The sequence below is a fragment of the Macrotis lagotis genome, chromosome 1, assembly GCF_037893015.1.
Source record: "Macrotis lagotis isolate mMagLag1 chromosome 1, bilby.v1.9.chrom.fasta, whole genome shotgun sequence".
NCBI lineage: Eukaryota > Metazoa > Chordata > Mammalia > Peramelemorphia > Peramelidae > Macrotis > Macrotis lagotis.
Window position 1 is genome coordinate 914,985,509 of NC_133658.1, and position 14,661 is coordinate 915,000,169.

At 39.3% G+C, this 14,661-nt stretch overlaps 1 long non-coding RNA gene across 6 annotated transcripts in view; it reads right to left on the bottom strand.

Annotated features, from left to right (window-relative positions):
• The window catches only part of LOC141509844 (uncharacterized), a 65,616-nt gene that overhangs the window by 23,575 nt on the left and 27,380 nt on the right, over nucleotides 1-14,661 (bottom strand). For 2 of the 6 annotated variants that reach the window (XR_012474723.1, XR_012474722.1), the window contains exon 7: nucleotides 14,394-14,562. This is a non-coding gene — a long non-coding RNA (uncharacterized LOC141509844). Of the gene's footprint in view, nucleotides 1-13,353; nucleotides 14,563-14,661 lie in introns of those variants that run through there. The other 4 variants (XR_012474720.1, XR_012474719.1, XR_012474724.1 and 1 more) reach the window with 3 other exon arrangements.

Genomic DNA, 14,661 nt, shown 5'->3' on the forward strand with positions numbered 1-14,661 from the left:
TGGGCAAGTCACTTAACCCATTGCTTTGCAAAAACTAAAAAAAAATAAGATAAAATATATTATTTATAAAAAGCAAGGTTATGGACACTAGGCTAAGAGACTCTAGTCTAGAATTTACACTATATACATTTTGACCAGAGGTGTGCTAGTAAAGGTTAGCAACCTTTTGAAAAATGCAATGGAAATAACATCTGATTTATCATGGAGAGGGGATTCCATATTGTTCCTCATTGAAAATTAATCATCAGAACATTATTCTGTTCCATTTGTCCAGGAAGGCAATGACTTGAGAATGGGGAGATTTTAGCTGAGACTCGAAAGAAACTGGAAGGACTGCAGAGAGAGAGAGAGAGAGAGTGCTCTGTGTGTGAGGGCAGACAGTGAAAAAGAAACTGGTGGGAAACAAGATTGTCTTTATTATTCCACCCCCTCTCTAGCACTTTTCTTCTCCAGCTGGAGACAGTTTGGGGGACAAGTTTTCAAAGGAGCCATAATACTGGAACCAATTCTTTAGGGCTGGTGAGAGTTGACTGTTAAATTTTGATTTATTGCTTTGTTGATTGTTTAGATTTAAGAATCTAGGGAGGAAAATGTAAATAATTCAGATTGAACTCTATAGCATAGCCTAATACATTTTTCAGAAGGTTGTTAAACATTTACTAGCAAAGCCCTGATCATTTGAAATTTAACAAAAAGGTAAACTGAGGCAACTATTTATACAAGACACCATTTATTAACCTGATAATAAAGAATAAGTGTTTGGATAGAACTGAAAGACAAAGTTTTTAAGTATGCAATCTGTAAGTTAGGCTAGAAGTAACCAATAGATTGGTTGTTGACCCCTTTTAATGTTCAAAATACTTGAGTGAATACTGACAGAGTATTTTATTTTATTTTGTTTTTTAGGTTTGTTTTTTTTTTTGCAAGGCAATGGGGTTAAGTGGCTTGCCCAAGGCCACACAGCTAGGTCATTATTAAGTGTCTGAGGCCGGATTTGAACTCAGGTACTTCTGACTCCAGGGCCGGTGCTCTATTCACTGTGCCACCGAGCCGCCTCTGCTGATTTTATATTTTTTTGAGACTCAGGAACCCATAGTATGTGAGCCACAGATATTTGCTATAGAACACTTGAAAGAGTTCAAACACTGAATCTGGGCAGATAATGGTGATACTAGTATCACCTCTCCACAAACATTCCATGAGGGGGGGAGCCTTGGCTAAATAAAAAATGCATTTGTTGTAATAAGAATCAGTGACATTCAGGGATATGATCATGGACTTCATTTCCCCTGCCTCAAGAGTGAGGCCCTTCTGGGAAAGGGATATAAAGAGAATTGTGGGCAACTGAACCACCTGGGTAAGAATAACTACCCTGGATGAGTCAGATTTTGTCTATTGAATAATGTTTGTTCTCTCCTTTGGAAAGTTTTGGGAGTTGATCTGTTCTGTTTGTGCTGAAGAGATTGGAGATTGAGAATCCTTTCCTATCTAAGCCAGAGGCTATTAGTTCTCTTGTGAAAGACCTTTCAGCAGTTCTGTCACCAGACCTGGTTAGAAGCCCTGGTTTAAACTAGAATCTCATATTCTCTGTCACAATAAGCCAGAAAATTGAGAAATTGGTCAGATTATCAGAAATGGACAGGATACAGAATTGGTAAATTAGTCAGATGAAGACAGAATTCTCTGAAAAGCCTTTAGTCCTAGAGTCTATTCTCATGCTATCAAGTTTCCCATGATTTCCTTTAGTCATCATATTTCTTTTTCAGACACCATGCTAATATTACTTTACATTTCTGTACCCTAGTTTGGTTAACCATTCCTTAATCAATAGGTATCAGCTTTATTTCCAATTCATTGCTATCACAATGCTATCACAAATGGCTAATCACAATTGCTATCTACAGATCTTTTGGTTTGTGTAGGGTTCTGTTCTTATCAACTTTCCCTTGTTAATATTAGCCTAGGAGTGGACTTTGGATCAAAGGGCTTAAGTTCTTTTTTGTTTGTTTGTTTGTTTTTTAGTTTTTTGCAAGGCAATGGGGTTAAGTGGCTTGCCAAAGGCCACACAGCTGGGTAATTATTAAGTGGCTGAGGCCAGATTTGAGCTCAGGTACTCCTGATTCCAGGGCCAGTGCTCTATTCATTGGGCCACCTAGCCACCCCCTTAAGTCCTCTTTATTTGCAAAATTCCAAGTTGCTTTCTAAAATGTTCTTACTGACTCATAGTTCCAATGAAGAAGCACCCCCCCCACACACACACAACTGCTCTGATGTGGACTGTTCTCATCATTTTATCATCTTTCTCAGTGTCCTGGATATGAATCAAAACTGGGGATTGTTTAGATTTACTTTTCTCTTATTGGGGGAACATTCTTATCACTAGCTTGTAGTTCTTTTGATATCTATTTGTTTTAATCCTCTGGATGACCATTATTAGTTGACAATGTCCTGGAAATCAAATCCTTATTGGAGAAAGTGGATACAAAGATTTTCTTTTGACAGGCCTGTTCCTAAACTAGCTGTGTTAGTTTTGTTTCTGCAGCTTTCCAGCTTCATGCAATCAAATTTGCTTACGTTATCTGTTATATTTATTCTATCTGTTTGGTGAGATGACAGCTCTCCAACATTGTGAAAGGTTTGCACCTTTTGTAATGTTCAAATGATATGATTTCTAATTTCTAATATCCATTTAGAAACTGTGGAATATGATGGAAGATATTTATCATTGCCCAGATTCTCCCAGGAGGTGTTCTGTTTTAATCATCTTATAAAATTTTTTTTAATTGGCAGTTCTAAAATGTAATAGTATATTACTTGGTAGAAGGAAATTTCTTTTTTATTTTTTTATTTTATTAATTTATTTGTTTGTTTGTTTATTTATTTATTTTAGATTTTTCAAGGCAATGGGTTTAAGTGGCTTGCCCAAGGCCACATGGCTAGGTAATCATTAAGGGTCTGAGGTCAGATTTGAACCCAGGTATTCCTGACTTCAAGGCCGGTGGTGCTCTATTTACTGCACCACCTAGCCGCCCCTATTTTTTTTTAATTTTAAAGATTTTGGGGGGCAGAGCCAAGATGGCGACCAGAAGGGATCCAGTCTTAGGCTCTCTCTGATAAAACTTAGAAACTAAGGACTCTAACTAAACTTTGGATAGACAGAACCCACAAAGGGACCCAGTGAGGCAGTTCTCCTACTCAAAGTAACCTGGAAAAGAGCACAAAGGCTCTGTTCCCTGGGGTCAGAGGGGTGGCCTGCCGGAGGGGTGGCCCGCCAGGGCAAAAGAACTTCAGCCTCCTGGAGGCAGCCCCAGGCTGCTGGGAGTCTCAGCTCACAGCAGCAGGGGAGTCTACTGAGCTGCACCCTGGGGAGCACCAGCACAAAGTGGGGGAACAGCGGGGGACCTCTGCCAGAGTGAGCACGTGGAGCCCAGCCCTCAGGGCCCACAGTGGTTTTTCCCCAGCCCAGATCCAGGAACAGCAGGTAGAGCTGGTAAGCAGGAGCCCCCAGATCATGAGCCCATTTTGCTGAGGGAGGGGAGTGAAGAGAGACTGCAGAGCTCTGTCCTCTGCCTCTGGAACAGGACTCTGGGACTCTGACCACATTCAGATCCTGATCGCAGTCTAGGCCCCCCCAATAGAAGAGCAGCCCCCCCACCTCAGCCCCGTGGCAGAGTGGGGCGCTTATGGTCATTCACAGACCAGGAGGGAGGACAGAGCCTCACACACTGAGACCCTTGTGGGAGTGTCTCAAAAGCTCAGGAAGCACCCTAAAACCAGGCCCAGGCTGGAAAAATGAGCAAGCAGAGAAACAAGAGGAAGACCATTGAGAAATATTTTGCATATGAGCCCAAGAAGGATCAAAATACTCAGTTTGAAGATGAGGGAGCACAAGCTCCTGCATCTAAAGACTCCAAGAAAAACAGAAATTGGGCTCAGGCTATGACAGAGCTCAAAAAAGACTTTGAAAAATCAAATGAGGGAGTTAGAAGAAAAAACTGGGAAAAGAAAGGAGATGCAGGAAAAATATGAAAATGAAGTCAGCAGCTTAGTCAAGGAAATCCAAAAAAATGCTGAAGAAAATAGCATGCTAAAAACCAGCTTAGGTCAAATGGATAAAACAGTTCAAAAAGTTATTGAGGAGAAGAATGCTTTAAAAAGCAGAATGGGCCAGATGGAAAAAGAGATAAGAAAACTCTCTGAGGAGAACAAATCCTTCAGACAAAGAATAGAATTCAGGGCGATTGATGAATTTACCAGAAATCAGGAATCAATACTTCAAAACCAAAAAAAATGGAAAATTAGAAGAAAATGTGAAATATCTCATTGAAAAAACAACTGATATGGAAAACAGACTTAGGAAAGATAATTTAAAAATTATTGGAATACCTGAAAGGCATGATCAGGAAAAGAGCCTTGACATCATTTTCAAAGAATTACTACAGGAAAATTGCCCTGATATTCTAGAAGCAGAGGGCAAAACAGAAATGGAGAGAATCCACTGATTCCCCAGAGAAAGATATCCCAAAAAACCAACCCCTAGGAATATTATAGCCAAGTTCCAGAACTCCCAAGTCAAAGAGAAAATATTACAAGCAGCCAGAAGGACACAGTTCACATATCATGAACCTGCAATCAGGATCACACAGGACTTAGCAGCAACTACATTGGAAGCTCGTAGGGCTTGGAATATAATATACTGGAAGGCAAAAGAGCTTAGAATGCAGCCAAGAATGAACTACCCAGCAAGGCTGAATGTCCTCTTCCAGGGAAAAAGATGGACTTTCAATGAACCAGGGGAATTTCAAATGTTCCTTTTGGAATGGCCAGAGCCGAACAGAAGGTTTGATCTTCAGATACAGGACTCAGGTGAAGCATGGAGTTTGGAGGAGAGGGGGAAAATATGAGGGACTTAATGATGATGAACTGCATGTATTCCTGTACAGAAAAATGACACTGATAATACTCATATGAACCTTGTCAAGTTAACAGAGCAGGTAGAGGGAGCTTTTATAGTTGAAGCACAGGAGAAAGCTGAATTTGGAGATAAAATATGGTGTAAAAATGGAGTCAATAGGAAAAAAAAGGGAAATTTAATGGGAGAAAGAAAAAGGAGAGGGGGAATAGGCCAAGATATTTCATATAATAAGATTTTTTTTTATTACAATGAGCTATTGCAATGATATGGAAGGCGGGAAGGCAAGAGGGAATGAGGGAACCTTTGCTCTCATCAGAGATGGCTAGGAGAGGAAACAGCATATATACTCAATGGGGTATAGACATCTGGAGTAAGAAGGAGGGGGGAGCATGGGGAAGGGGTGGGGATGTGAATAAAGGAGGAGAGGATGGACCATGGGGGGAGAGTGGTCAGATATAACACATTTTCTTTTTTACTTCTTGCAAGGGGCTGGGATTGGAAGGCCTGTCCAGGACCATGGGGCCACGTGGATTCTGGGCCTAAGGGGTGGTGTGGGGGCCCAGGGCTTCTTGGCCCCAGGACCAGGGATCTGTCTGCTGCGCCACTCAGATACCCTACAGTAGAGTCAGAGTAAAAGGAGAGAGAAAATACAGTACATGGTAGTGGAGAAATAAGAAAGGAGGGAGTTGTGATCAGCAATGGCAATGGTGGAAAAATATGGAAGTAACTTTTGTGATGGACTTATCATAAAGAATGTGATCCACCCAAGACAGAGTTGTTGGTGTTGGAACAAAGACTGAAGCACATTTATTATTATTATTATTTGGGGGAGGGTTCAGGGCAAATGGGGCTGGGTGGCCTGCCTGGGGCCGCATAGCGGGGTGATCTTTGGGTGTCTGGGGCTGGATTTGGCCCCGGGTGCTCCTGCCTCAAGGGCCAATGCTCTGTCTGCCACCCAGCCACCCCTACTATTATTACTATTTTACTTTATTTTGGGTCTTTTTTTTTCTTCTTTTTGGTTTTTGCAGGGCAGTGGGGATCGGGTGGTTTGCATGTCACACAGCTGGGTGATTGTTGCGTCTACGGGGCTGGATATGGGCTCGGGTGCTCGTGGCTCCAGGGCTGGTGTTCATCCATTGCGCCATCTGGCCATACCTACAATTATTGCTATTTTTTTATTTTAATTATTTTTCTCTCCCCTTTACTTTATTGCTCAAGCAAGTCTATATTCATGAAGGGGAGGGGGTATTTTGTTTACTTTTAAACAAGAATATTTTATTAATGTAAAAAAACATTTGTACAAAATGAGAATAAAAAAATAAAAAATAAAATAAATAAAAATAAATAACTACCATGGAAACATTTTGCATGACTACACATTTATAACTTATATCAAATTGTTTGCTTTCTCAATGAAGTTGGGTGTGAAGGGAGAGAATTTGAAACTCAAAAGTTTTAAAAACGAATGTTAAAAAATGTTTTTACATGTAACCAGGGAAAAATAAAATACTAAGTAAATGAGTCTTTTAAAAAGATATATGTGATCATCTAATTCTCTCTAATTTTTTTTTTTATGATTTTTGTGAGGCATGGGATTAAATGACTTGCCCAAATACTTACCTAGTAAGTATTAAGTGTCTGAGGCTGGATTTGGACTTGGGTCCTTCTGACTCCAGGTCCAGTACTCTATCCACAGCGCCACCTAGTAGATCCCATAATCTATATATTTTAAAGATATTCTTTTATTTTCCATTTTAAAAGATATTCTATTTCTTTTGTATACTCAGTTTTGTTAGTATTTTACCATAAAAATAAAAATATTCTTTTTTAAAAAAAGATTTTATTTGAGTTTTGAGTTTTACAATTTTTCTCCCAATCTTATTTCCCTCCCCTACCCTCACGGAAAGCAATCTATCAGTCTTTATTTTGTTTCCGTGCTGTACATTTATCCAAATTGAGTGTGTGATGAGAGAGAAATCACATCCTTAAGGAAGAAACACAAAGTATAAGAAATAGCAAGATCAGACAATAAGATATCTTTTTTTTTCTAAATTAAAGGGAATAGTCCTTGAACTTTGTTCAAACTCCACAGTTCTTTCTCTGGATACAGATGGTATTCTCCATTGCAGACAGCCCCAAATTGTCCCTGATTGTTGCACTGATGGAATGAGCAAGTCCATCAAGTTTGATCATCACCCCCATGTTGCTGTTAGGGTGTACAGTATTCTTCTGGTTCTGCTCATCTCTCTTAGCATCAGTTCATGCACATCCCTCCGGGCTTCCCTGAATTCCCATCCTTCCTGGTTTCTAATAGAACAATAGTGTTCCATGACATGCATATACCACAGTTTGCTAAGCCATTTCCCAATTGAAGGACATTTACTTGATTTCCAATTCTTTGCCACCACAAACAAGGCTGCTTTGAATATTTTTGTACAAATAATGTTTTTACCCTTTTTCATCATCTCTTCAGGGTATAGACCCAGTAGTGGTATTGCTGGATCAAAGGGTATGCTCATTTGTGTTGCCCTTTGGGCATAGTTCCAAATTTCTCTCCAGAAGGGCTGGATGAGTTCACAGCTCCACCAACAGTGTAATAGTGTCCCAGATTTCCCACAACCAGAAGGAAATTTCTAATTGACAATAGAAATTTTGATTCTTTCTCTAACCAGAAATAAGTGTAGTTTGCTAAATGATCTTTCATGGACATTGAAAATGCAGAGGGTGGAAACTTTTTGCTGTAATGACAAATGGTCTTTCAGAATATATTTGAATAATCCTCCATGGGGGGGGGCACCACCCTTTTATTATGTAGCTAATTCACTCACAGACAGCTCTACTGTTAGTTATTAGGTCTTGATATCGGGTCCATATTTGCCCTTTGGAAAGACTTTCTTCTGGTTCCCCCCTCCCACCCCCATCATTGACCAAAAGGAACAAATCTAAACTTCATATCTAAATATTTCTATCATTTTATTTTAACCCTCAAACACATGAGTACAGCTAATCTGACATTTCCTGAGTTTGCTCTTCTCCACTTCCTTGATTCTTTATGTGGTCTAATCTAAGTTCTTCACCGTTTTTGTTTTCCTTTTTAATTGAATACTATCCAGCTGATCCATAACCTTTTTAACGTTTTTGCAAGGCAATGGGGTTAAGTGGCTTGTCCAAGGCCACACAGCTAGGTCATTATTAAGTGTCTGAGGCTGGATTTGAACTCAGGTACTCCTGACTCAAGGGCTGGTGCTCTATCCACTGCACCATCTAGCTGCCCCTTGATCCATAACCTTCTTAAACTGACTTACTCAAAATGAATGCTATACTAAAAATATGCCCTGACTGAGATATATTATAAAAGAACTAATCACTTTATTGCTAGTAGGCATGCTCCCTTAAAGTAGCCCAAAATTGAAATCCCTTTTTTGTTGCCACTTCACACTATTGGCTCATTCTAAGTATTCAGTACACTGAGACTCCCAAATCTTTTTCAGAACACCATTGTCTAAGCTTGTCAGGTGGGAAGTTTAACTTTTTAAAAAATAATGATACTTTATTTTTTCCCCAGTTACATGCAAAGACAATTTTAAAAAATCATTTAGAAATTTTTTTGAGTTTGAAATTTTCTCACTTTTCCCTTACCTTCTCACTTTCTCCCTTACCTCCTCACTTCCTGAGACAGTAAGCAATTTATTATAGATTATATCTGTTCAATCATGCAAAACATATTATCATCTTAGTCACGTTGTAAAAGAAGACACAGACCAAAGGGGAAAGAATGTGAAAAATTGTATGCTTCAAGTTACATTCAGGCTCCACTAGTTCTTTCCCTGTAAATGGCTTGCATTTTTCATCACAAATCCTTTGGAATTATCTTAGCTTACTCTATTCCCGAAAATAAGTAAGTTTATCACAGTTGATCATCATACAATATTGCTGTTACTATGTAGAGTGTCCTTCTAAATCTACTCACTTCACTTTGTAACCAGTTCACATAAAGCTTTCTAAGTACTTCTGAAATCTGAACAAAAAATTACAATATAAACATATACCATAGCTGGTTCAACCACTCCCCAATCACCATTACTCAGTTTCCAGTTCTTAGCCACCACTAAAAGAATTGCTATAAATATTTTGTACAAATAGGTCTCCCCCCGCCTTTTAAATCTCTTTGGAATACAGATCTAGCAGTAGTTTTGCTGGGTCAGGGGTATGCATAGTTTTGTGACCCTTTGGACAAAGTTCTAGATTGTTCTCCAGAATGATTGGATCAGTTCACAATTAGAAATGGAAGTCTTGTACCCAAGTGTAAGACTTTCTGTATGTTCCTATGGAATTTCATCTTTGATTATCATTTTCTAGAATAGAAATAAGGAGACTCAGGTTTGAGGATTTCTTGTTGTTGTTTCATTACTAAATAGTCATATATTAAATTTCTTTGATCCACATTTGGCAAATGTAAAACATGAAAGCCGACCTTGCTTTCTCTTGGGTTTGTTGTGAGGATGAATGTGAAAGAACTCATCAAGGATGCATTTCAGATTTTGTTTACAGCTTGATGATGTATATTTCTTCATGGAGTTGACCCAAGTCAGATATAAGGGTAGAGTAGGTGGATATGAGAAGGATATATAACTGTTAAATTTATTTTTAACTAGCTCAGAAAGCAAGGAGTCATCTGTCAAGGATGCCCTTTCTTTGGAGACATTTTCTCAGAAGAATCTGAGTCATCCGTTGATCTACAGCTTGAGAAAAGTCTGGGAATATGATGCCAGTTTGGACAGGCAGCAGAACAACGAAAAGGAACATTCTCAGTAGGTGAAATCTCCCTCAAAAGAAAACTCCCAATAAAATGTGACACCATTTTGAGTTGTAAATATGGCAGAAACTCAATTCTAGGTCAGATTCTTTTTCCATAGCAGAGGGAATCTACAGGAAGGAGTCTCCACCAATGTGGCCAAAAGACCTTCAGTCTTTTATCAGACCAAAAATAGCAAATGGAAATCTATTCAAAAGAAATATTTTCTAATTATAATGTTGGTGGGAAATTCTTCAGTTCTAGATGTGACTTTATTAAATATCACAGACTGTATTCTGAAGAAGATGTAAATTAATATAACAACTACAGGAAAGTTTTCACCCACAGCTCGTCCATGAATTCCTATCTGATAATAGATATTGGAGAGATATCCCAAGAAGGGAATCAGCAAAAGAAGGTTTTCCCCAGAACCTATCATTCATTTGAAGCTTCTTACTAGAAAGACAGCTTGTAACCATATTACCTGTGGCTTTTCAGTGACTTCCTATCCTTTTCTTCTCATGACAGGTTTCATAAATATTTTAACTGTGGGAAAGCCTTCAAGAAAAGCAGAAAATTCACAATGGCATGATACCCTTTGGATATTCTAGAGGTGGAAAGGAGTTTTTGAGGGCAGCTCTTCCTCTCCACATGAGAAAATTGGGGAAGAAACATTTTGAATATCTTGAATGTTGGGAGTATTTCCACAAAAAGCAATATCTTACTGAACATCAGAATATCCATACTGGGGAGAAACCTTATCAATGTAATGAATGTGGGAATGCCTTCTATAGGAAGGACTTCCTTACTCAACATAAGACACATAAATACTAGTGAAAACCTTATAGTTGTAGTGAATATGGGAAGGCCTTTACAAGTAACATAATTTTTACCCAGCATGTGAAATTTCATTTAGAAGAGCATCCTTATGAGTGCACTGAGTATGGAAAGGTCTTCAGTTATAAAACTAGTTTTCACCAATATTAGAGTTCACATTGGAAAGAGACCTTATAAAGACAATGACTATGAGAAGACCAAGAGACTGAAGTCAGCTCTGTCTTATCATGTGAGAGTGGAGAAAAACCTTTTGAATATAGTCAATGTGGGAAAGCCTTTTATTTCTGGAATAAACTTACTGGGCATCAAAAAATTCACACGGAAGAGAGACCACAAATGTCAAAGTACTGGCAGAATGGGAAGACCATCTACATGAAATTCTCTCTAACGACCTCAGAGAATTCTGCATAGAAAACTTCAGAATGACTTCTTACAAGTAACCAGATTGAGGACTAGATATTTCTCTGATCCTCAAAGTCTCTGAAACATCTCCAAATAATTAGGTGAAAGAGCAAAAATATTTTCCATTGTTTCCATGAAGAAGGCCACCAAGAACCCTTGGGTGAATATCTATGTATCTTGAGTTTGGAAGACTGACCCCCTGAATGAAGGACTTAAATTCTACATTCTACATATTTTCCAGCATCTCTGGAGGATCAGTGTGTATGTTTTACTTTTACTTTTGTTTATTTTCCTCTGTATAAAACTATATTGATTTCTGTGTAAGAACGAGTTCAAGCTTGGGGACACTTGGTTACACAGGGGATAGAGCACAGTCCTGGAGTCAGGAGGATTTGAGTTCAAATCCAGCCTCAGACACTCAATAATTACCTAGCTGTATGACCTTGGGTAAGTCACTTAACCCCATTGCCTTCCAAAAACTACAAACAAAAAGAGTTCAAGTCATAATGTCACTGCAAGTTTCAAGAATTATATTAACTTCCAATTTAGAAAGAATTGATTATAAATTTGTGGACAACTGACTATTTTGTGATATTCTTCATTTAATTGGGGTAAAAATAAAAGCTTCTCTCAAATAATATAAGGATATATAATACTGCAAATGTATTAAAATTCTTTTGTGCACATATAAGAAGACAGATGAATTACAATCTGAAATTATCAGCAGATACAGGTAATGACAAAATGAGACTTGATATATCCCCTTGATTCAGAAAGTGGTATCTCTGAAATCTAGAGCTGGGGAGGTGCTTTTTCTGGTCGATGGGACATGAATGTGAGCAAGTATTCTATTAGATTTTACAACTTACTGAACATGTAACTGTTCATTGTTTGGAGTGATCCATTAGGGTCACACAGGACTATAAATTAACCTGAGTTCAAAAAACCTAGTACCAAATGTGAGAGATGGTTGCTGATTTGTAGTCTAGTGTATGGTCTAGAGGGCTATTATCTCTTGTTTTGCTACTGCCTGATTCTGTGACCCCCATTTGAGGTTTTCTTGGCAAAGATACTAAAGTGGTTTGTCATTTCCTTATCCAGTTCATTTTACAGATCAGGAAACTGAGGCAGGCAGAGTTAAGTGACTTACCTAGGGTCACACAGCAGTAAGTGTCTGAGGCTGGATCTGAACTCCTGAAGATTGCAGGTCCAGCACTCCATGCACTGCACCAATTAACTGCCCAAGATCCCTTGAATCCTGCCTTTTTTTTCAGTGTTTCCTTAGATATTTTAGATCTTTTGTCCTTAGAGATGAGGTTGTTTTTTAAAATTGTTTTGTCTGCCTTTGAAAATTATTCCTATGGCATAAAACTAAGCTGGTACTTTTCTGTCCTTCTCATTGGTCCAGTGTCCAACCCCGCCCTTTGGGGGCCCCCCACTTTCCTCTCAGTTCCAGACTTTACTCTCAGAAATTTGCTTGGTTCCTGCAGAGAATCCAGAGTAAAAGAGAGCTCTGCATCAGTGCCTTTATAGTCAGGCCTTCAAAGCTCTCCTGGACCAAACTTAGGAAAATCACCCAGAGAAGTGAGGGGGATCCTGAATACTCGAGAAGAGTCACATCTCCCTCTCAGTGAGGACAGAGGAAATAGAACTGAATTTGCAAAAACTCAAAAGCAAAGCAAAAGAAAATCTCACCTCTTATGAAAGTCTGGGGTCTCACTTTACAGTCTGTGACTTCTCCCTGAGCTCATCTTCAGTTTAGTCTGTTTAGGTCTTCTTTTTCCACCTGGATTGTGTGGTGCCCCCTGTGCCCCCACCCAGACACTGGGCAGGGGCCGTCTTTACTGTTTTTCTTTCCAGCCCCAGGGCTTAGATCAGTGACTGGCACACTGATTTTCTCTAAAAATATTTGTTGACTAGTTCATTTGGAGGAAGTCAGAGTCTCACCAGAAGGAAGGGGCTTCTACCTCCTGTCCATTTAACAGAGGGAGAAGTCAAGGCCCAGAGAAGGCCAGGGACTGGGCCACATCTCAAGCTGTGTTATCAAGCCCACCCCCATGAATGCAGGGGAAACCACAAAGGGGAAGGAGTTGCCCCTTCTCTCCATTGGGGGCAGGGAAATGGGGAACTTGGAGCAGGACCAGCCTGGACCCCACCCTGGGCTGAGACTCTCTACTAAGAGGTCCATGTGCTCATTCTGTCTGTCACCAGACCTGGAGGGCGCACTATTTTTTAGGGGTGGAGCATATTTTGACTGTGTTTATTTCAGGTTTTTCTTTTTTTTTAATGTTTTATTTGTTTTCCAATTATATACAATAGAAGTTTCTACCTATTATTTTTGTGAGGTTTTGAATTTTACACTTTTCCCCCACCCTCCCTTCCCTCCCCCCTTCTCTGTGGAGAAGGCAGTCTGACAATCTTTACATTGTTTCTGCGCTATACATTGATGGGAATTGAATGTGTTGAGACAGAAATCATATCCTTGAGGAGAAAATAAAATATTAGAGATAGCAAAATTATGTAGGACAAAGACACTTTTTTAAAAAAAATTGAAAGTAATAGAATTTGGTCTTTGTTTAAACTCCACAGTTCTTTATCTGGAAACAGATGATATTCTCCATTGCAGGTGCTCTAAAATTGTCCTTGATTGTTGCACTGGTGGAATGAGCAAGTCCATTAAGGTTGATCATCACCCCCTTATTGCTGTTAGGGTGTACAGTGTCCTTCTGGTTCTGCTCATCTCGCCCAACATCAGTTCGTGCAAGTCTTTCTAGGCTTCTCTGAATTCCCATCCCTCTTGGTTTCTGATAGAACAACAATTTTCCATAACATACATATAAGATATGATAATTTGTTCAGCCATTCCCCAATTGATGAACATTTACTTGATTTCCAATTCTGTGCCATAACAAACTGGGCTGCTATGAATATTTTTGTACAGTGATGTTTTTACCCTTTTTCATCATCTCTTCAGGGTATGGACCCAGTAGTGGTATTGCTGGATCAAAGGGTATGCACATTTTTGTTGCCCTTTGGCCATAATTCCAAATTTCTCTCCAGAAAGATAGGATGAATTCACAGTTCCACCAAAAATACATTGGTGTCCTAGATTTCCCACATCCCTTCCAACATTGATCATTTTCCTTCCTGGTCATATTAGCTAATCTGATAGGTTACATGGACTGTTTATGCCCAACCTGTGGAAGAACATTTTGAGCTCATATTGGTCTGATCAGCCATGCTCAGACACACTGTTGGTCTCAAACATAGTGATGCCAATCTGGTCTTCTTCAATGATGAAGGACAAAAACCAGTCAGTCACTCACAATAAGGACTCATTTAGATCTTGAACACAATGTGTGTCTCAGCAATGAGGTAATAGAAATAAGAATAGCTTAACTTGTAGGAAGGCAAAGGAAAAATAAGAAACACTTCACAACTCACACATAAGCTGGAATCACATTCTTTCCACCTCTGTTCTCATTATCTGTGGGGAACTGGCAGAGAAACTCAGAGAAACCCAGCAAGAACATCAGGGAGAATGGTTTCTTTAAAGCTCTGGAACTAGAAACTTCAGTGTCCTCCTTCTGTTTCAGGAACTGCACAAACTGTCCTTGGGGAACATAGATACTCCTCAGTTACTCCACTTTCTCACATATGGCCAGTGTCTCCCTATTTACTTCTCTACTACCCTCGAACATGCCTGTGCTCC